This window comes from Pleurodeles waltl, chromosome 4_1 (genome assembly GCF_031143425.1).
Source record: "Pleurodeles waltl isolate 20211129_DDA chromosome 4_1, aPleWal1.hap1.20221129, whole genome shotgun sequence".
Lineage (NCBI taxonomy): Eukaryota > Metazoa > Chordata > Amphibia > Caudata > Salamandridae > Pleurodeles > Pleurodeles waltl.
Window position 1 is genome coordinate 282,953,482 of NC_090442.1, and position 23,079 is coordinate 282,976,560.

Here is a 23,079-nt window from a genome sequence, read left to right on the forward strand (position 1 = left end):
AGTGTGTTGTTTTGTCTCATACAGAATCCCCATTTTCCCCCTTATCACTAGTAGGCTGGGGGTTCCTATTCCTTCACTTACTCTTCTGACTTGGTGGGGAGTGATGGACTATTATCGGAAGTCCCTCCTCCCACACTGTTCCTTATCAGGCTGCGATAGATACCTATTAACACCCCGTGCTATCTTTACTTCTGCATGCTAGGACAATCTCTAATATTCTACAGGTCATAGGCACTATTTGAGTTAGTTTTTTCTGTATCGTTTTGTTGGCCTTAGGACACTGAGCACTTTACCACTGCTGACCAGTTCTAATGTGCATATCCTTCCCTCCAAAACATGGTTACATTGGTGTAGCTGCAGTAGGCATATTAAGTTTACTTGTACATCCCTTGTAATGTGGTATTCCATATACTGAGGGACTGTAAATTAAATGCTACTAGTGGGCCTGCAGCACTGATTGTGCCACTCACACAAGTAGCCTTTCAAACTTGTCTCAGGCCTGCCATTGCAAGGTCTGTCTGTGTAGTTTCACTGCCACTTTGGCTTGGTATTTAAGACCAAGCCTTAAATTCTCCTTTTACTACATATTAGTCATCCATAGGGCAGGGTGCTATGAAAGTAAAAGGCGAGACATGTACTTTTAAGTTTTACATGTCCTGGAAGCGAACAACTCTTTTTTACTACTGTGAGGCCTACTTCTCTCATATGCCAGCATTGGAAATTCCTTAATATACTTTTAAGCTGTAATTCCTTATCAGTATTTAACATTACTATTTTAGAAATTATACTTTTAGAAAAGTGGGCATTTCTCTGCTCTTACTGCTCTGTGTGCCTTGCAGACTGTCTCCAATACACATCTGTGTTAGATCACAGCTGCACTTTGTGCATTCCCTCTAGACAGCTACAAATGCAGGAAGGGTGGGTGTGACAAAGGACTTATCTGCATTCATCTGCATTCTGATGGACCTTCCTAGGCTGGAAGGGAGGAGGGGAGCTAACACCTTACACATCAACAGAGAAGTGCCTGACCCCACAAAAAGGGATGATTAACCCCTGCTGATAGTCTGGAGCCACGGCTGGGATGAAAGGGGGACTTGTGCACTTCGAGGAGCTGCTTTTCAGTCACCGCCACTTCAAAGGCACATATGGATATGAGTACTGGGGGTCTAATCCCACTAAATGAGTATGTTTTGGGACTTGGGGAGAACTCTGCTAGAGTAAATACTGTTGTGCTGTAAGGATTGCTACTTTGCCTGGACTGACTGCTCCAAGGAACTGCTTCTCTGCTTTTTTGAGCTGCCCTGCTGCCTGCTGATCTCTCCCCTGCTGCGGACAAAGGCTGTACCAGTCCTGCTGAACCCACAGTGACTCCAAGGGCTTGCTGGTTTGCCCACTGTTCTTCTGCATTTTAAGGGACATCAAAGACTTTCTGCAACTCTCCTGGTGCTGCTGGACTCTGCTATCTGTGAGTACTACCCTTTCCTGAGGTGCCCCCTCCAGTGCTGGGCTCAGGATGGGTTCTGCAGTTGATTTCTGCAAAGAAATGATACATTGCCCCAAGTGCGTGAGAAATTCTGCTGCATTGCTCCTTCAATGCAGAGGCTATTCGACGACAGCAGATTCATAGCCAGCGCAACCTGACGATGATGTTCTGTGGCTCAATGATGATACATCACATTCACTTCAACTGAGTTTGACGCCAACATGGGACCCGACTGGGAGGATCTGAACCAACGCATCATTCCCACAACGTCGATGCTTTGCTCCATCAAAGGTACTGTTTCAGCAGACCCCATGTGGGTTCTGTAGCTGGCCTACCCTCCAATGCGGTCGGCCTGAACTTTGGATTTGCACTGGTCCCTTGCGAACTCAGTAACCTTTTGACTGCAGGTGACTTCTAAGCACTATTTTTGATTTAATCTTCATCTAATCAAAGATCATATCTTGACTTCTATTGATTGGATCTTTGTCATTTTGCTCGTTTTACCCAGATAAATATACTCTATTTTTCTAAATTGTGTTACTGTGTTACTGTGTATGTTGCACAAGTACTTTACACATTGCCTTTTAATTTAATCCTGACTGTGCATTGCCAATTTATCAAAGGGTGAGCACAGGTTAATTTATGGTGTGTATCTGACTTACCCTGACTAGGATTGTGGTCCCTACTTTAACAGGGTGCATACCTCTGCCAACTAGAGACCCCATTTCTCACATAGTAGTAGTCACATTCCATGTATGTGCCATCACTTCCCAGTTCGCTCTCATATCTCACCCTGGCCTCCCACACCATCCCAAGGATCTCAGTTTGCATCATGGAGTAAATCTGGGTAGCCATTTGTCTGTTAGTGCTAGTGGTGAGGATCTGTGTCAGTGCTTTGCAGGGGGTCGGTTTCTGGGAAAATGATGGATAGTGGTTCCTACCGAGTACTCTAAGGTGGTAATATGTAAAGGTATCTAGTTCAGTGATCTCCCCATCTTTCTGAACCCAAAATGATCTAGGAATTGAGAAAAATGTCACCCATCCAATAAATTCCTGATTTTTGCAGTGCCAGTGCTGCCAGTCTGTCTTGAGTAAATGATATCAGGCGGTAGTGTCTTAGTGCTTGTTCTGGAGTGTACAGTATCAGCTAGTTAATATTCCTCCGGATCCTGTCCCCGGGAATTTGTGTACTCACATTGGTGTTTACTTCAGAGTGACTATGTCTGGGTTTCTGACCTATCATGGCACTTAGAGGACGTGGCTGGGCAGTGTTGCATTCCATTGTTGTGTGTGCCATTTATGTTAGAGGAAATGGGCCTGAGAGCAATGATAATACACATAAAAAAGTCTCATAAGGCAGTGTCAGTCTGTCCCATCATACTCTGGGCTGGCCATCTGCCCAAGCCAATGTGATCATGTTTGCTTTCAGTATTCTTCTGAATAATTGTTCTGTTAGTGGTATACAGATATTATAGACCAGGTAGAGAAGTTTGGGCAGAGCTGCCATCTTCATTAGGGCTATTCTGCCCATTAAAGACAGGTGAATGATCCATCTCCCTACATGCTCCTCAATGTTTACCTCAGCCCTTTAGTAGTTTTCTGTGATCACCTCATCTCTGCCTTGACTGATCAACACTCCCAGGTATTTCACAGACGTTGCACACCATGGAAGGGTGTACAAATACTGATTTCTTGGGTTACTTTTAGGGGGAAATTGTGGATTTCTTCCAGTTGATCACTAAAGCCATTATGGACTTAAGCACTGAGAACGCCTGTATGACAGGAGTCATATTTTGGTCTAAGTCTTGAAGGTACAGTGTGATTTTGCATGCAAATAATGAAAACCAAGGTTCCTAAGAGTGAAACTCAGGCCTCTATTGCCATGTAGCTGTCGAACTGTGCAAGCTAGCGGCTCTGTCAGCAGTGCATACAGCAGTTGGGAGAGCTTGGAACCCCTGGCAGGTGCTCCTATTTATAGAAATGGGATCAGGCAGGGGCCCATTGAGGCAGATCCTAGTGACCGGGCCTGTGTGTAGCAGTCTAATCCAACTCAATAAGCTCCTAGGAATGCTCATTCTATATAAGGCTGCAAGGAGAAAGTACCATTCTATAGAGTCAAACTCCTAGGCGATGTCTAGGAAGACCTCCACTTCTTCCATCTTTGTATTTAGCTGATGAAGGAGAGCATATATTGTCCTGAGGTTGTGAGCTGTGGCCCTACCTGGAAGAAATCCTGCTTGGTCTGGGAGGACCAAGTTTTGGGGGAGAAGTAATCAGTTAGCCAGCAGTTTGGCCAGTATCTTAGCACCTGTATTTATAAGGGACAGTGGCCTATAGGTTTCACAGTTCTCAGGGGGCTAGTCCTCAGGGGGTTTGTCTGGCTTCAGGAGTGTGATAAAAATTGTTTCTCTAAATGAGGGATCAGTGTACCATGAGCAAGTGCCTCACTGTATATCTGCAGGAGCCTGGTTGCCATGGTAGCAAGTATGCTTTATAAAATTCTGCAGGGATCCCATTGTTCCCTTGGGATTCATTTGTGGGGAGACTAGAGATCTCTGTAGTAATCTTGTCTCTGGTAAGCAATGTCCGTAATAGTTTCCAGTGGAGCCCTCCAATCAGGCCAGTGCTATAGGTCCAAAGTGGGAGCCATACTCTGTAACGGAGACACATACACAAGAATTATTTACCTCCATATACTATGCTGCAAACTCCACAAACAAAGTTTCTGCCTCCTGTTTTCATATATTGTTGTGCCACACCACTACTGTGAAGGTTTGTGGGGGCACAAGGCACCGGTTGATGGAGGCCAGCACCCCGCCTGGTATCTCCGCCTATCTCTATGTTCGGGCAGTGGCATGTTTGTGCAAGTGTTTTACCTTTTGGTCCACTGTCTCTGTAAATCCAGTAAGTGTAGTTCTAATTTCAGCTAGGGTTGTCTCTTGGTGCATATAGGCAGTCTCGAGTGTCTGAAGTTGTGTTCAAACATGGTCAGTCTTCTTCTCTGAGGGCGTGGCAAACCCTGTGTTGTTTGGCTATACAAATTCCTTGTATGTAGGCCTACAAAACTTCCCAGATCATCTCAGCCCCACGGTATTGTGCAAGGGGAGCTCATCAGAGTAGGGGTCATAACTGTTGATTAAGGTGATTTGTTACCACCTATGAGGGCCTAAAGTAAGTTATAGCTAGGGGTGAGTGAAATGTTTAATTCTGTTTATGGAACTAGTGAATTAGGCAACTCTGCATTACTCTTGTAATGCAGAGATCCGGCCAAATTCCACCGATTGCCGCATGGTGGGAATTTTTTCAGCATTCCAAAATTTTCCAACATGGGCAGTTGCTAGCGGTCATGGTCAGAGGGCTGCATATTGAACAGATTTTCTGCTGCTTGAGGAGATTTTCTACTTCAGCAGCAACAAAATCAAATCAATTGGCTGCAGGCTCTTGCACACCGCCCAGAGCCGTTTGCGCTGAGTTTTCAGCACTGCTCGTGCTACTGACACTAAATTGCAGCTCAAGCAGCATGACATGCATATTTCTGCATCTTGGCAGAACACAACAGAACCTTGCAGAGTTTTTATGTTACTTCGCTGAATTCTGCTGAGTGAAACTCCATGAGTTCTGCCTGCCCCAATTATAGCAGCCCTTTGGATCATCATTTCTGAAAGGCATCGAAACAGTATGCCCTGTTTAACCAGGATTGCAGTCCCCCTGGCATAGGTAAAGTGGTTCCCTAGTGATCTATGTCTGCTCCATTTAGAAGTGAAGTGAGAAGCCCCCCCGCTTCGATATTGCTATCCTGTAGGAGAGCTATATCTATCTTATGTCTATCCAGTTATGCAAGCACTAGTCTTGCTTTGCAGGGATTCTTTAATCCTTGGTCATTCCATGTCAGAAAAAGAACCGACATGGGACAGGTATTACTCCGAGGCATCATAGGTTTTTGAGTGGGAAGAAGCCTCATCCACTAGTAAACACTTAGCGCATCATCTGGTAGGTCAGTATCATGTGTGGTGACACATATGCAAGCACTGTTCTCTGTGCGTCGCATAGATTTGTGTCTCATATCCTTCCCACCTCTCACACAAGCTCCTCCAACTAGCCAGCAAATTACCCCATAACCTCTGAACAGAACAAGTAATAAATAAACATCGCTTTAGCAAGCCATGTAACAGACGTAAGGGGATTATCCCAGGAGAGTACATATTGCAGGCCAATCAACACCTCCTTGGTTGGAGGTGCCTGCTGGACATAACATTTTCATATTCAGATGGCTGATAGTAAACATGGTGTTTGCAAGGCCAGGAGACTGTCATGTCATGTATTCAGTCAAATAGTAAATATTCCAGGTTTCTGGGGTGCCCATAAGCTGCATGGTGTTGCGCCTAGACCTAGACTCCAAATCTATATTTTTAGTTTTAATAAGGTAGAGGATTTTCGCCATATTGAGAAGCTTCTCTCTGTGACCAGCCAAATCGCCTTCAAGAGTGGCGATTCACCCGGGGAGATGCTTGTTGAGAGCAGTAGTTATTTTGTCCACTCCGCTGGTGAGTGTATCCAGTTTGCTGTCTATGGACGTGAGTCTTTTTGCATTGGTAGCAGGAGTGTCTTAATGCCTGGCTCCTCAGTATCTGACATCTCTGATGCAGATGTAGCAACCAGCTAAGACACCTGGGCTCTGCTAGGCTGCTGCAATTCAAACAGGAGTTTAGGTTGCTTTGGGTCCCCATCACCCATCCTCACCAAATTAGGGCAACACACCCCTCGAGGTGCCTGATAAGTAGCCCAGCCTGCAATTGCTTGTTATGTGTGCAGCCTCTCTCCCTCTGCAAACCTCTTTCAAGGCATCCCATGCTGTCTGTGGGTCTCAGGATTTACATTACTACAAGAGGCAGGGATACAAGTGACTCAACAAATCAGATAGCATTATCTTATGGGAGAGGTGGCACAAGTAGGCACCATCATTTATGGGCTGCTGTCATTCTAGTAAACGGAGATGTACCACAGGGATGAAAGACGAGGGCTCGTACAGGCCCTGCATTGCATTGTCTCAGCTTCTCAATCCTCGAGGCTGCCCAGCCTTTGAGTGGCCTCTGTCACCGCAAGCCCACAACAGCTCTACTGTTGTCACCACAGTACCCTCCTGTGGCCCAGCACATTACTGGATGCCAAGTTTCTCCTCCAATGGCCTCCAGAGGTCCTCACCAGCATTGCAATCTATTCTGCCTCACTCACCTCATCAGTGTCTTGGGCCACCATCTTTAGAGCTTGTGGTGGCCTCAGTTGGTTCAAAATTTTCCAGTTTTTCTGACCTCCAACGGTCGAAATATTGGAGCAGTCCACTCCCCGGCAGTAGCTGTAATGGAACCCAATGGAGGGGCCCATTCTGACAGCTGCCAATATGCTGCCAGATAGTCAGCCCAACACTAAGACTCTCACAGGTGTGTGGCCAACTTCGAGGCAGTCAATCTTGTTCCCCCCATCTCTTGTAGACTTCTAACATCAGAAATATAATATTCACCTATATAAATTACAGGGATAGTACAATTGCTCTCAAATTCAATTCTTAGTTCAATGTAGCCTTCCCAAGAAAAGTGTACTTTTAAAATGTATTTGAAATGGGTGATCACATATGGCAGACTGCTCTATTCCACTTAGAACCTTTTAGAAAATCTAAAAGGTGAACTGTTCAATTGTGCAATTGTCCTGTATTGTTTGTCTTTTAAGGACAGAACAATCATCTCTTTTAGATAGATGTCTTTCCTTGGGAACTATGCATCTACTGCAAGAATTTTTGATACTCCCCAAACAGAATGTTTTTTTTTTAATCTGCGCAACTGTTCAGTATTTTAATTTTCCAATGTTTTCAAGCTGATTCTAATGGTAAGGTTCTGGTATGAGCCAGTAGTAGAAAAGAGTATGTCTATTCGATATGTGATTATTTTTGAAAAATGCATACAAATCTGTCAGCATGTCTAGTATTTATAGTTTTTAATACATTGGTTAAATCAAAGCTAAAGGGTGCAAAGAAGGAGAAATGGTACTCAAAGACTTAGCAGTGTTGTTGAATACTTTCAACTACTGAAGGACATTGTCCGTAGACTGATAAATAATTTTGCTGCTAATTAGTTTGGAACAAAACACACTTGTGATCTCATCAAAACAGCTGGACACCTGGCAGCATTTTTAGTGATGTAATCCATCATAAAAATGTGCTATTCAGCTGACACTTCGCACTCACTAAGAATGAGATAATATTTCTTGTAAATGTTCTGAGAAACATATTTGGCAGATGTGCTAATCTCATCTGATCAGAACCACAAGCAAGATTGCTTGTATTGTGCATGTATGTTTTAGATACTTTATGTGTCAAGAATGAAGTAAAGGATGCAGGACACTCACACAATGGAATAATCTGAAAATATTATTTGTTAAAATAAACTGCACACTGAAAAAGACCAGGGGTCAGAAGTAGAAAATGATTTTGTAGTAACAGACCCTGCATGTCACAAATATCTGAAACCCAGTTTCCGAGTCAGAATACTTTTTTGGGCTTGGAAAATGGTTTCTGCAAACCAAACCGAATTGCAATTTGGAAGAAGAGTAAAAGAGGCGCTGCCTTCAAATTGTGACATGGTACACAATGTGTCAATAATTTGCCACCAATACCCCTGTGATTGCAGTCAATCACAGGGGATCGGAATTACAACCTAATAATAATAATTAGGCAGTTCATTATTCAATCCCCTGTAATTTGCTTTTCTGTAAACCAACCTATTAGTACATAAATTGATTTGCTAAATCAAATTCCATTTACAAAAGGTCAGTGCATAATTCGTGATCACTTTTTGAGACTTGAATCTTTGTACATTATGTCCCATGACTATCATGCAAGGAGTGTGCATGTGGAATTAATTTTCCGAGTGATCTGGAATCACTTCTGTACTGGGAACATGTATGTTTTAAACATTTGAAGCAACATACAGATTTGAAAATATAGTTTTGAGATTTCAGATGCCATTTTAAATTTCAGCAACTGAGTTATGCTATGCACTTGAAAAGAACAAGGAAAGGGGAGGACATAAAACTATTTTTAGGTTTGATCTAAGTGGCACAGGAGTTGGCACCAGTTGAAAAGAGGTTTACTCAGTAGCCTGTATAGAAATTAGCAATCAGAAGATTCCAAATCATTTTTAAAGTTGTGTGAGAATCTTTTATATTGACAAAAATCAGAGCAAACAGAGCAAATGCGCACTTTATTCTAGCCCAGGCTTTTCCGACAAGTAGCTTATCAGCTACTGGTAGCACTTCAGCTACACGCAAGTAGCACTCCCGGGTGCAGCCCAGCCTATTAGATCAGAAGCTTTTATGTGGTTGAATTATTGTACATGCCAAAATTGAGAGTGTATAATTGAGATGTAAAAGTGCCTATTTTCAGAACTCATAAGCTGATATTTGGAGAAAAATGGCAGAATTTCCATACTATATTTAAACCAGATATTTGAGTAGTAAATGATATGGCATTAGGGAGACTTCTTAAAAAATTATATTACCTTTGTATGGGGGTCATTGCAGCTATTGCTGTTTTGTATTACTCACAAAGTGGAATTCCATGCTGACAAAGCCTTTTTTACATTACTGCTAGCAACCAAGCCTTAGGCACTGAGGTGATCGCTGGCACTTATCTTGAATATGGTGGCAACTAAGTAAATCTTGTGTGATGTTGTCACTATTACAACATTAGTAATATTAGTAGCTCTTGATGAGTTTCACTAAACATGAGTAGCTCTTATTATAGAAAAGGTTGGCGACCCGTGATGTACCCCATTCCCCAACAAAGGTTTGTAAAGTATCCCATTAATTCGGTTGAATTAATAGATGAAACATTTTCTACCCAGGCACAGCAAATTTTGGTTGACCTGCCATACATATAAAACCACCAGTTCTTTAAACTGTACACATCTTGTGTGACTGCCAATCTGTACTGCGTTTATCCAAAAACAAAACAATGGTAATTGTAATAAGGTAAAGATCAGTGGCACTTTACCAGTTTCTGTACCCATTCAAATCGTGCTCGTTGTGCTAAAAAACTGACTGATGATACCTTCTATTGAACTAAATGAAGATCTGGTCTGAACTAGGCCAGGGTGGAAAATTTTATTTTGCTTGTGGAACTGGTGAAATTTGAGCAAGTCTGCATTACTCTTGTAGCACAGAATTCCGGGCGAATTCGAGCAATCACAGTGTGGTGGAATTTTTACCTCCTGTGAGGATCTAAAAATGCAGGCTGGCAAGTGATATTTGCCATCACTCACTGTGATTTCCGGTTGCTAGAAGGGCTTCTGGCATGATTTTCTAATGCGGTCGGTCATGTGCGTTGTCACAGCCAGAGGGCTACTTCTCAAGTAGATGTTCTACTTGTGTGGCAGCAAAATCAGCTTAAATGTGGGTGTAATCTTGCACACCGTGTGGTGCATTTGCATTGCTTTTTCTGTTCTGATTGCGCTACTAGTACTAAATCCCAGCATGAGCAGTGCAATGTGCATATTTTCGCCTGTTGGCGGAACTCTGCAGAATTTTGTGGGTTTTTATGTAACTTTGCCGAAATCAACGGAGTGCAGCTCCGCGAGTTCCGTTCACCCCATTGGAACATGATTTGATCTTCTCATTGAGGCTTTCAACATATACTTGCACATGATCAGGCTAAAATGAAAGCTCAAATTATGATTCTATTAAAATGAGCTAGAAATAATGTTTCGTTTGGTGTAAACATGTGAACTATATGGTATATATTAGATTTTGAGTGAGGGAGCACATCATATAAACACAATAAATTGTGTGTAAACTCAATCAAAAATAGCATTTTGATCCAGTTACCTTCAGTGTACAATTTTTGAACATTATTACAATGTCTTCCAAAATTAAAATGAATCAATCCCTAAAGTAACAGATGAATAAAAACGAAGTAGAATTTAAATGTAAAAAAAGCCTTAAACCCAGTGGATTACATGGCAATTTTATGTAAATTAAGAACAGGGTTATATCCTGAAAGTAGAAATTCAGAGCAAACAAAGACAGGATTTTGAGGCATATGCACTACTTCAGTCCCTTTGGAAATTGTAACACAGTGAGGTGTTACCTGAATATAAAATGTAAATTGTTTTAGTAATTTAGCAACTGAACTATGTTAATTAATCACAGAGTACCACATCTTAATCTGTTTTCCTGTACTCTATGTTCTCCTGCTTCATCAGGGCAAATGTTCCACCATTTCGGACCACTTTCTCTTTAAATTCTTCTTCTGCATTATCGACAAACTGTTCAGGTCTCTGCTGCTCCGGATATGTGTGCTGAAATCCCCTGCTTCATTTCCTTCAAAACAGAGAATATTTGCCAAGTAATGAAAAGTTGATAACTACCACCTGAATACTGACCCAGTCAAATTCTACTCAGCTCCCACTACCTCTTTCAACAACTTTAACCTGGCCATCACCTCTGGCACTCAGGGTTTCAACCTAGAGATGAAAAAAGAAAAACCAACACGCTCTTCAGCTCTATATTTTTTAACATCTATATAGTGCCGGTCTCTCCACAGGGGCTTGGTTAATAGTTTTGGGCTGTTTTACATTTAGGATTTCAGGAAGTATGTGTTTTGCTTCTAGTCTCCACCACTCTTCCTGTAATGTGCCATTTGTCTTTTAGATTAGGGGAACACCAATGTGGAGAATGTTGTGTTTTTACGTGCCATTTTGAAATTGAGTCTGGCTAGTAGAAGAACCAGTCAAAATCCCACATGTGTGTGATGCATTCTTAACTCCTTCCATCATTTCCAAGGTGTGCTGCAAAACAAAGATTAGACCTTTAGGTTTCCAAGGCATTGTTAAGTTTTGATCTGTGATGAAACCCATTGATTTAGCATAGGAGGTGGTTTTAAGAAAGATACCAAGGTATGAAGGACCTTCCAGCTATTTGACAGTTAGGAGTGAAATATATATGCAGTCATTCCCTTAAAGCATTATTAAAAAGAAGTTAGCCAAATTACCAGTTTTTCAATGAATGTTTGCAGATATATTGTATCAGAAGGATTTGCTATTCTGAAGTAAAGTTTGCTACCATAATTATATTGATATATGGAGCTCCAATTTTAAAACACGTTGGCCCTCAAAGAATCCACATAGAAGTTGAATAGGGATGCAAATAAAATTGAGCCATGGGGCTCTTCGTTTCAGAGGTAGAAGAACATCTGAAGTTATCTATGTTTATAAAATGTGAACTTGAGGTCATAAAGGAAGAATGCTATTTCAGGATTTCACTCCCCACTCTCATTCTAGGCGAAAGGATGTTTAGGAGAGTTGTGTGATCAACTTAGTGAATGATGCTTTAAGGTTCAAAACACACTATATGGAAAACATCACCATCTTCCATAAAGTGCAGGAAATCTCCAAGAATCTGTAGTGTTGCTATTCATGAGCCAAAAATAATTGTCAATTCAATCATCAAAAGGCCCAAAAAGATCCAGTTACCCACATAATTTGCAAAGTCTTAAATGATCTATTCTACAGTTCATCAGTGATAGGTCTGCCTCTGTACATTGTTATCCACAAATTCTAGCTATAGGAGTTATTGGCATAGGTCTTTGTTTCAGTGTGCATATCCTAGGGCTCTAGCCGAAGTCTACAAGGTTTGGTTTCCCCACCCATGGGTGCCTGGACTGAGTTCAGGGCACCATCGCTTCAGCGTGAAATAGTCTAAAAATAACTTTCATTATTAAAAAGACTGCACATTGTAAAAGACCAGGGGCCTGAAGTACAAAAGGATTTTGTAGTTACAAACCCTGCACATCACAAATATCTGAGCTTGCATCATCACTTGAGCATCACAGTCCAGGTAATTGCAGCCTCACACAACCCCAATGAGCATACCTGCTGCTGTGGTGTCCCATGTTTTCTGGGTGGTTTCTGGGATACTCACAGTCCCATACTGGGGTCAGGGATGCAATGGTAATTCAAACCCAATTTCCTTCATTAGAACAGCACACTCAAGCACTGCAATGAGAAAGACACTATGTACATTTAAACGTGTTTATCTCAACAGTCTCATCCTGTTGCTTAGTAGGAGTAAGAACCACAAATAATATAATAAAAATAGCAATACTGCATGTTGCTAGCAGTTATTATAATATGAAACGTTCTAACATGATTAGAATGTTCCCAGTACTCTAACACCCCAAAGACTACTTCTGTGCACTACACTATGAAAGCAAAGAGTATCTAACTTACATTTAGAGTTTCGTGGGACTCAGCACACTGCATATCTGTTTACAGCACATAAGCTGTGGTCATCAGACTTCAGCTTGGACAGAGTGCCCTCTCAGAATGAAAACACAGATCAGCTGGGCTCAGCTCCTCTCCTCTATGTATCAGCTCTCAGTATAAGAACGGATTCTCGCAGGGCCTCTCCTAATATTCCGTGTAAAGGTCTCTCTGATTCAGTGGTCAATTCATGGGGTTAATATAGGGTTGATACTGACACAACCGGTATGAACCAGCATGATGAAAATTCAACCACGTGGACTATGGCGGTCATTATGACCCCTGCGGTTGGTGGTATAGTGGAGGTATTACCGCCGACAGGCTGGCGGTACCTACCTCAGCTATTATGACATTGGCGGTTTGGCCCAAGCCAAACCGCCAAGTCAACACACCAAACGCCACGGCGGCAATGACCACTGGGCTGGAGACAACAGTTTCCAGCACGGCCACAGTCACTAGGCCGCCCATGGCATTTTGACCCCGCCCACCGCCATGGTTTCAGTGGTTTCTGTACCGCCACTGAAACCATGGCGGTAGGCACTATCAGTGCCAGGGAATTCCTTCCCTGGTACTGATAGGGGTCTCCCCCGCCCCCTCCCCATACTCCTCCACCCTCCTCTTCCCTCCCCTGACCCCCGCACATTTACACACATACACGCACATACATACACACCCAAACACACACATGCATACACGCATTCACCCATGCATTCATACTTTCATACACACTCACAGCAACACCCACGAACATACATCCATGCACACACACAATCTCACGACACAACATGCATGTACACTCACACACATTCATGCACACACGCATGCATGCATTCACACACAGTCACATACACCCCCACACACGCACAAAACACCCACCATCCCCCTCTCCTGACGGAGAACCCGACTTACCTGCTTGTAGGGGGTCCTCCAGCAGGAGATGGGATGCGGCGCTGCTGCTGGCAGCAGCGCCACCTTACCGCCGTCTGCTGCCATGACCGTAGATGGAATTCCGCCAGCCTTCTGGCGGAATTCCGTCTACGGTCGCAATGCCATGGGCGGTCAGTAGCCACGGCAAAGTTATGTTGGCGGCAGTTGCCGTGGCTGTAAGCGGCATTTGCCGCCAATGTCATAATGAGGGCCTATATGTTTATTTTACACATCCACTGTCTGACCTTGAAATGTAGATATCATGTAGATCTGTAGATATAATGTTCTGAACTTGAGGGCCAATAGCGTGGCCACCCTTTCTTTGGTTTGAGCACCTTAAGAACAAATTTAGCTATGGGAAAATAAAATATACGTTACTTGTGCCAACATACTCTGGCCACGATCTTTAACATTTGGTCAAATGGAGCCTGGCTATGAACGTTTATGTTATCACTAGCCCTCTCAACAGTATGAAAACCACAACTATGATTGCATGGAATAGTAGCCATATTTGTTAGGAAATTGCAGGATTGTTTGTTTCAGATCTTTTATCTGTTTGTACACCACAGACCTTCATTTCCCATTCATAATTAAAAGACAGGATGTTATAAAGTGAAGCATCTTTTAGCTTAATTTGCTCTTTTCTAATGGCTACTCTCAAAATGTTTTATTGGAGAATTTTCCTCAGGGATCTTAACCTTTCCAGTGTAGTTTACTATGGATCCATCTGATGAACACTCACATTCAATTCCTGTCAAGATATATCATGAGTTCGAGTCTGGGGCTGGGGCTTCCGCCAGTAAATGTGAATTATGTGTGAAGACTACTTTCTGTACCTCATTAGCTGATTGTTCCACAGAAAGCCTTACCTCAATGACGTGATGTCAGAACCTTTAACACTAGGCACTTGCCACAGAGATTTAGTAGTCTAATTATTTTGCATCTCCTATACCCCTAAATACAAGTAATCAGTGTGTCCTTGAAATTTAGAGATTTAGAGATCTACAAATTAACAAGACCTGCAAAAAAACAACAGCAGGAGATTGTCACAGTTGCCTAATATTCATATGTTGAACATCTTATCCCACTTAACCACCTTAAATCACCCTCATAAGCACTGATTATTTTATGTCTGCGGTCTGTTTTAAATTCCCATTAATAGGTAATAAAGACCCTGATATCTGTATATTTTCAAACAATACACAGAAAAAGGATCACTCTATCACTTTCTATGTCACAAAAACTCAGCTGACTACAGTGGTATTTATATAGAAATTACCATCCTCTGGCAAAAAGACAATTTGCTGTATAATAGGCAGGTTATTTAATCTGGGCCTTCAGTACACCACTCGTTCATCCTCCTCTTGCTCATTAAATTTCACAGCACTAGCTAAAATATTTGCAATGATTTGTCATTGCTGCTTTTGTGCAGAATGCGCTATGCATGCAGGCCTGACCTATAGGAAGAACCAGGGAGAACAATCAGAAGCTATTGACCGTCTAATGTTAAATATGGCATCCTGGGAGCCATTGAAGATATATGATGAGGTTACTTACTACCTGCACCCAAACCTCACTGCATCAGGCAGATAATATTAGTCGTATGTAGTGTTAGTGATCACAATAGAAACCTAAGAGAATATAAACTTACAATTTGGAATCAGTTGCTACAAGTTAATGTTGGTAAATTATTTTATGCCTGCCAAACACTATAGGATAAATGATACAGTAAAAGTGAAGATAAAAAAGATCAACGAGTTACATGAAAAAACATCTAACGCACAGGGCTCCTCTGTTAAAGCGGTGGAGCGTGGCCCGCCCGAGCTGGGGCAAACAAAAAATGAAATGATAATAACATGTTTTTTATCATTTCATTTTTTGTTAGGAGCCGAGTCTTTGAAGCGGGCCATAAAAAAAAAGGTGGAGAACCAGGAGGAGTGGTGGGCACTGCTATAAGTGCGCATGTTGGTTTGGCAGGTCGTCTTAGGACGGCTAAACCGACATGCACATTGACATCTTGACATCTATCCAACCAAGCTGCATTGCTGGGTGGAGAACAACAGCAGGCACAGGCTCCCAGTCCCCTGGGAACGTAAAACCAAACCACTCCATCCAATTCTGACTCTGCTCTCCATGGGTATTACCTGTATGAGAGCAGCATCTGGATTGGCCATAGGGGGGTGTGGGAGCCTCAGCCTGTGCATGCGAACACACCAGAAGAGCGGCATACAGCGAGACAGGTATGTTTTTTTTCTTTACTTATTGTCTACAACCACTGCCACTGCATCCGCCCAATACTTTTCCCTGCCTCCGGCCGCTACTGCTAACGCATGGATGGATTTCCTTAGTTTCATTCCATCTATTTAAAAAAACAGTATGATGGCTCTGTGTATTGAGTGCTGCTTACAACAATCACTTGTGTAAATAGCAGGTCACATCGCCACTACCTGGCTAAAACTATCATCAGTTTTGAAGCTGAAAATATGAATATTGTCAGTCACTTAAATCACTTGGTGGTGTGGGCTATATAAATTGCAAACACAGACGAGTCTTCACCGTTGTTCAATACAATAGAAATGCATTTCACTTGGTACCATTGTAAAATTGTGTTTTCTTGCTCAATGATAATAAACTGTTGAAAGTAGAAAAATTATAGAACCTCTAAATTGGCAGACAGTGCAGTATCAGTTTCCAACAAAGGATGAAGCACATATTTTTACATTATATTTGTGATGGCAAAAATATCAATGGAGACAGAATTACATATCATTCATCACAAAGAATACTGTGGTCCTTAAATGAGCTAAGGAGGTTCCAACCATTCTAGGAGGTGTGCTTCTTACTAACTGCCTCACTGTTTTTAATTTCATACCCAGGGATTGGAATCAAATGAACTGGAGTTAATCCTACCTTGAAACAATTGTATTCTTTTCACCTGTTTTCTCTTGCCTCAAAATTGTGGCATTGTTGATGAGAATTAACTTAGAGACTGATTTAGATTCTGGTGGCAGGATTACTCCATCACAAAGGTGACAGATATCCTGTATGCCTTATTACAATCAGAGCATACTATGGGATCGTAATACGGCGGACAGGATATTCATCATATTTGTGAAGGAGTAATCCCATCCGCCAAGATCTAAATCTGGCCCCCTAATGTTCAGATTTACACATAACTATGTCTCAAGTGCAGTTCTGGGCCCTACAGTGACTCATATCACCTTGCATGGTTAGCGGTCTTGCATCCTTTCATTCAGAATATTGATTAAAAGTTAACTTATATAGTTAGTCATAAGCACACTAGCGGGTGTGCCTGGATTCTCTTTCCCTCCTACAGGTATCAGAGAAACTGGGTGTTGTTTGACATGCCTGTGTCATGGCCTACTAGGCTTGTCCCGCACTAACTTGTATAGTAAAATGATGTCAGGGAGCCAGTATGACACTTTTAAAGTGATGCTTCTGTTCTATGTGGATTCAACAGTTGGGTGACCAGTGGCAGTGGGACTCAGGCAGAGCCCTCGGTGTTTACGAGATATCATCTTACTTGTCCTGGTCAATCAATCATTAATTTATGATCGTACTACAAGATCTCAAAGGCTTTGAGAAGAACCACAGTTGTTTGTCACATAACCATGAAACCCTTTCAATGACCCAGATGACTGGGTCATTAGAATTGAAAATGGGATCCCCTTTTGGATGGACATCTGAATATACTTAAGCTCAACTTTGACTACAGCGAAGGTGAACAAGAGTGCATGTTGCAGGGGTAGCTAAGGAGCTCCGTGAAAGTGCAAACCATAAACTACATACCTGATTCCAACAGGTCTGACTGATCACAGGTAGCATTCACTATTCCACTATAGCAGTCAGTAGAATGAATAACACTACCACTAAATTTCAGGTTGACTATGTAATGGTACTGCAGTATGTATCTTACAGACTTGAAAAGATCACTTGTTATATTTTTTCCCAACTAATTAACATTGATCCCTAGGACCTGTTGCAGGTTGACTCTCTAGAAAGTTATAGAAGGCTGGTTTATTCGTCTCCACAGATGACTACAGTAATCCTGAGGCCTGGCACTTCAGAAAAGACCTATCTCTTTACTATCTTCAGATCATACATGGACTGATTCTCCTCTACAACTCCTTCAGTTCTCTCTGTCTCTTCATGTGTTATGCGATGCTCTTCGTGAAATCCCTAATACCATAAATGGCATATATATTCTTGTTCCGATGTATAGCACTGCCTTAATGCTAAACACGCCCAATAAAATAAAGAAAAAACAGTGGATAAAAGGTGTACTTCTGTCCTCTCAAGTGAGGCCACTGCTACAGTGCTTCAGATATTCAGCAAGCTGCCTTCACTGAGGATCTTATATCCAGTGGGGAAGGCTGTGGCAATGTCTGGTGTTAATACTAGGGTCAGCCCTGCTTTTGTGAGGAAAAGAAGCTCCAGGCAGTACCAGATCTCTGTGGTATGTTTGCTGAGTAAGTGGGTGTTGAGGAGAGTGCATGAGAGTGAGAAGTGAGGTATGGGTGGAGGGTGGCTTGGGTGTGCCTGAGCAGGTTGGTTGTTTGGTGTTGTAGGTGTGACCATATAGGGTGCTGTAGCAGTAAGCATAGGTGTGTGGTGCAGATGGAACAGCAGGAGATGCGGGTGAATTCTCATTCTGTGTTGAGTGGTGTGGCATGACAGCAACATGGTAAGTGGAGGAAAGAGTTGATGGATTGGACGAACACCGCAGGATAAGCAATGAGGTGGGAAATGACCAGGGTTCTTGGTGGTGGATGTGGTCTAGGCGCACACAGCCTTTGCAGCGGCATTCCCGCTGCACATGTTTACTATGTGTCCATGCTGCAGCTGCCATTAAATAGGTCTTGAGAGGGGGGAGGAGTGCAGGTGGCACTGGGTGGTGCTGGGAGGGTCACAGGAGATGAGAGAGCAGCAAAGAGTGTGAGGCGCAAGAATGAGGGTGGTGGGGACGAGGTACAGGGAGCAAAGATGGTGGGAAAGGGAGTGCAGGGAGAGGCAGGTTGCAAGGGCACACAAGAAAATCAAAGGCACTAACATGGGCACAAAGAAAGGCTACAATGGGCAAATCACTGGCAAAAGAGAGAACATATGGAACAAATAAACAGTTACACAATCACAGGCACAAAGAACAATATCACAATGATTGATAAAGGAGAGAAACAATGGCACTATAAAAGCAATGGCACAATCACAGCCCAGGGGAGTACAGTGAAAGGCATGAGGTGAAAAACAGTGGCAGGAATCAAGGACCCAGAAGAGAAAAATATATAGAGAGAAGAGACGAGAGAGCATGTGAGAGATAGTGAAAGAGGGTTAGAGAAAGAAAGGGAGGACTCAATGCACTAGAGCTGTGTTCAAAAGGGCCTTGACCAGTCAGAGGACTGGTCACAGATCAGTTCTAGTGTGGCTTTGGCTACCACCTGCTTAAAGCTATAATCAGACTCCAGGCCCCTGTCCCCTGTACTGGGCCAAGTTAAATACTCTGCTGGCCGCAGGAGGATCAAAGGCCTTTTCACACAATACAGCCATTACCAGCCATCAGCGATGGTCCTGCTAGAGGAAAGGGTGGGGAGAGTATCTGCATGTGTAAATTAGCGTTTCACACGGCACCGAAACTGGTCAAGCCCAACCCCATGGAAACAATGGAGGAAGGCCAGACCTCTAGAACAAAACTGATTGGGGTTCCCATTTGACATTTTATTGGGAGAGGACCAGGCAACTGTGCCAGTTGGGGTGAGCTGAGGCTCTGAGGGAAGATGTTCCATAATTTACTTGAAGTTACCATCTTTAAATGTTCCCAAATGCTGTGCAGGAGAGAGGGGCAGGGAGAGACCGATGATGTGGCAACCCTAGGATACGCACACGTGTCCACCTACAATGACTTTCCACCCCCACTTAAAAATTCCTTCCCAAGGGAGAGTATGTGAGAACTCACTTGATCTGCTAGCGAAAACAGCAAAAGAATGCCCAGGTGGAAGGAGAAGCCCTCTGGTGCCACTGCAAGGGTGGAGTGAAGGAATTTGTCTCCTACTGACACCTAGGACTAGAATGTGTCTCTCAAGGGCCAGTACTTAAGGCGCTGACCCCTTTATGCCCCCTGAGGAATAGTATGGTGGATAGAACCTGGGAGGGTTTCCTGGGACGTCTGTAGACAGGCCCATCACTCTTCTGACACACAGGCTCCCTGCAAGTAGCCAGGAGACTGTGGGACCTAGGGAGTGCAGCACAGAGGGTGTTCTGCCTGTTGGCTGAGGAGGACCTGTGGAAGACACCCTGAAAGAAGACTACAGCACCAGGAGCCTAGGTAGGTCTGGCAAGGGAGCACCAAAATCACATTTTTACTAAAAAAGTAAACTTTCAAGGCCAGGAGGCTTGCAGAAAATTCTTCTAGGGGCTAGAGCTGGACCCCAGAAGCAAAACAGCACCAGAATGAAGCAAATCCGCCCCTGAGGCTAGAGAAACAGGCCTGAAAAACCCAGTCACAGCTCCCCAGGGGACTCAGCAGAGAACAGAGCAAGTAGTGCTCCGCTGCATATTCTATGAACATTCATGGGGTCAGCTCATCCTCAATGATTTCCTTTCTAATAGGGAGAGAGTATACATGGGGTCCACTCTCAAGAGCATACCTTGCACCTGGGGACCCTATCTCTAGCGTCCGAAGAAAACCCTAACTGTCCTGGGGGACCCCTTCTGACCTGGACAGATGGGAAAGTAAACAACATGACCACCTCCTTGCTCCTTCTCCCAGACGCTGCTGTTCAGGGCCAAACCCTGTGGAGAGTTTCTGGTTGCTCTCCACCACTCCCTGTGCCCATGTCGGGGGGGAATGCAAGGCACCCAGTGCACAGCAGCCCCCAGCCACACCGATCATTACCTAGGGCAGGAGAAGAGGATGCCTGCTCCATGCTGGCACACAGCACATGTGCCGGTAGTGGTAGTCTGTGGCTGCGTGGGAGTGGGCTCTTGATGCATCCCTAGATGATGCACTGTCACCGGGTGCCTCCTCAAAGAGGCAGGGGCACCCAACATGTCAGAAATGAAAGCACAGTTCAAGGCTCAACATTAAGAGAGAAGAAAGAGCTCCTCTGCCCAGTGGTGAAGCAGCTAATAAAATGTTCATGCCCGGGGCAATGGAGCGCTCGGAAATACTTGCAAGGGCACTCAAATTTGGATATCCATCCTTGGAAGAGCAGGGGCACCACCAACATTTTTAGAGCCCTGTTTGAGGGCACCAAGAAGTGCAGTAGCTCCCCAGAGGATGTCCCAAGAAAGTTGCCCTAAGTCTCCTACGGATTTCATTTCTGCCCAATGGGAGAAGCTTGTTTGGCTCCCAAAGGACTCCTAGAGTCTGTGCTTTTACATATGGTATTGGAGACACAGGAACATCTCTTGTTGGGTCCTCTGGCTGCATTTACAAAATGTTAAAGATAGAAATAAGAGTCTGGGACACATTATTCATGCTAGTGCTTTATTGACAATATTGATAATTGCTAATGCAAGGATTTATTTTACATTAATCAGTATTGAATGTGAGTACTATCCCCATTGATTGCAATGGTGGTTTGTAACATATTTCTACTGTTACTAATATGGTGATGCCCTAACAAAGTCTGTAGGCCTATCTTAATGATAATGCCACCCTCTATGTTGTGATGGTGTATCTAATATAGGCGGGGGGGATTTTTGATTGTGGGTTCATGGCTAGCTGGGTGTGTAACCTGTTCTGAGCATGTCACTAAAGGTATGCCCACCTACCTGATTGTATATATGAGCAATTAATACACAGTATACATATATAGTATTTATCAGTGTGTGTAATAAATTAATTTTACTATTTATAAGAAAAAGCACTGAGTGGCAGTAGTTTATTGAGTGTTGTTATGTGCAGCAGTGATTGGGAGTACTAACCTATACTAACTTCTTTGAATAGACCTTAGACTGCTCTGTTTCACTTATCTGAGGGAGTCAATGGGGTAATTAATTCCCAGTAAAGAGAACGGTTGGGACTTAATACTTGTGAAGGCCCCACATCCTTCACAACTTATAACCTAATTTCTTAACATTAACTAAAAGAAAGCGCATCTAGACTCTAGAGGAGTTGAGAGAGCTGACAAACAGGCTCAGGAGCAGGAGGAGCCCACCAGGAAAATTCCAGAGTCAATCATCTGGCAATCTTTTACAATACCAGCTGGTGAGAAGAACATGTTGGCAAAGGGTGTGATGTGTGCCCTTTGCCAGAAGGAGTTCAGCAAGGGTCTTGGCAAAAAGTACTCATTTGGCACATCAGGATAGATAGAACACCTTAGAGCATGACATGCAATCCAACTCACTCGTGCCAAACACATATGTAAAGAACAGGAGAAGGTTTCTACCTCAGATGCAGGACCTTTGTGCAACCTGGAGATTCTGTGCCTTCCCAAGTCTTGGCAACACAGAGGGATGTCAATCCTCTACATGCTCATATTGATATTTACTGCAAAATTATATCCATTGGGGTAAGGTGGTATCTGTTCATCAAACAGCCTCCAGAAAGTATTTTTTTGTGGATCCAAATTTAGATGTCTGGTTTTATTTATTTTTTGTTGAAACCCCTAAATATTTAAAAACTCGCGTTTTTTTTTAGAAAAATCTAAAATCACCAAAAAAAGGTTAATCTTGGTTTCAAACTTTGATGGGCAAATTTAATGCTACTTTGTACAATGCTGTGCAAAATGTTGCACTGGTTTGTGTTACTTTTATAACACAAACCTAGCACAAACCATTGTGGTCTCAACAGCAGCAGTGCGTAGTGGAGCCAGGACTTTGGCTGCATAACCTTGTGTCCAAGCGGGCCCTGTGCCCAACTCTGCCTGCAAGCATCTACCCCCACAGCATGCTTCACCCACTCTGTCATTCCCATTTAGCATCGCCATTTAGCTACCTGGCCCCCCATTTACCATCTCCATTTAGAAGTCAACCCCTGCTCTGGGGAACTGGTCGCAGGGCCTGACCTCTGGTTAGTCTTTCAGCCAAATACTTCAGGGGCACTCAAACTTAATGGACAGCTTTTGGATGGCTATGGAGAGTGGGGGGCTGGCAGCAGTGCCAGGGCCGGGCCTCAATGGCAGTGCACTGTGGTGCTGGACCCAAGCCCCCACGCTCCCAGGAATGCACATCTCCCTGTGGACACCCACCCCTTATTTTGTTTTTTTCATGGAAGCTTGCACTGCACCACATGACTATGGTGAGGTGAGTCTTGAGCAGTGGCTCCCACAGGTCAGCATATTACTTCACAGGAAAGCCAAGCTGGGTCCAACGGCAGTCCAGCTGAACCTATGGGACAGA

At 43.4% G+C, this 23,079-nt stretch overlaps 1 protein-coding gene across 2 annotated transcripts in view; it reads right to left on the reverse strand.

The window, feature by feature from the left end:
• Positions 1-23,079, reverse strand: part of PTPRR (protein tyrosine phosphatase receptor type R) — a 697,768-nt gene that overhangs the window by 216,505 nt on the left and 458,184 nt on the right. The window lies entirely within an intron of this gene.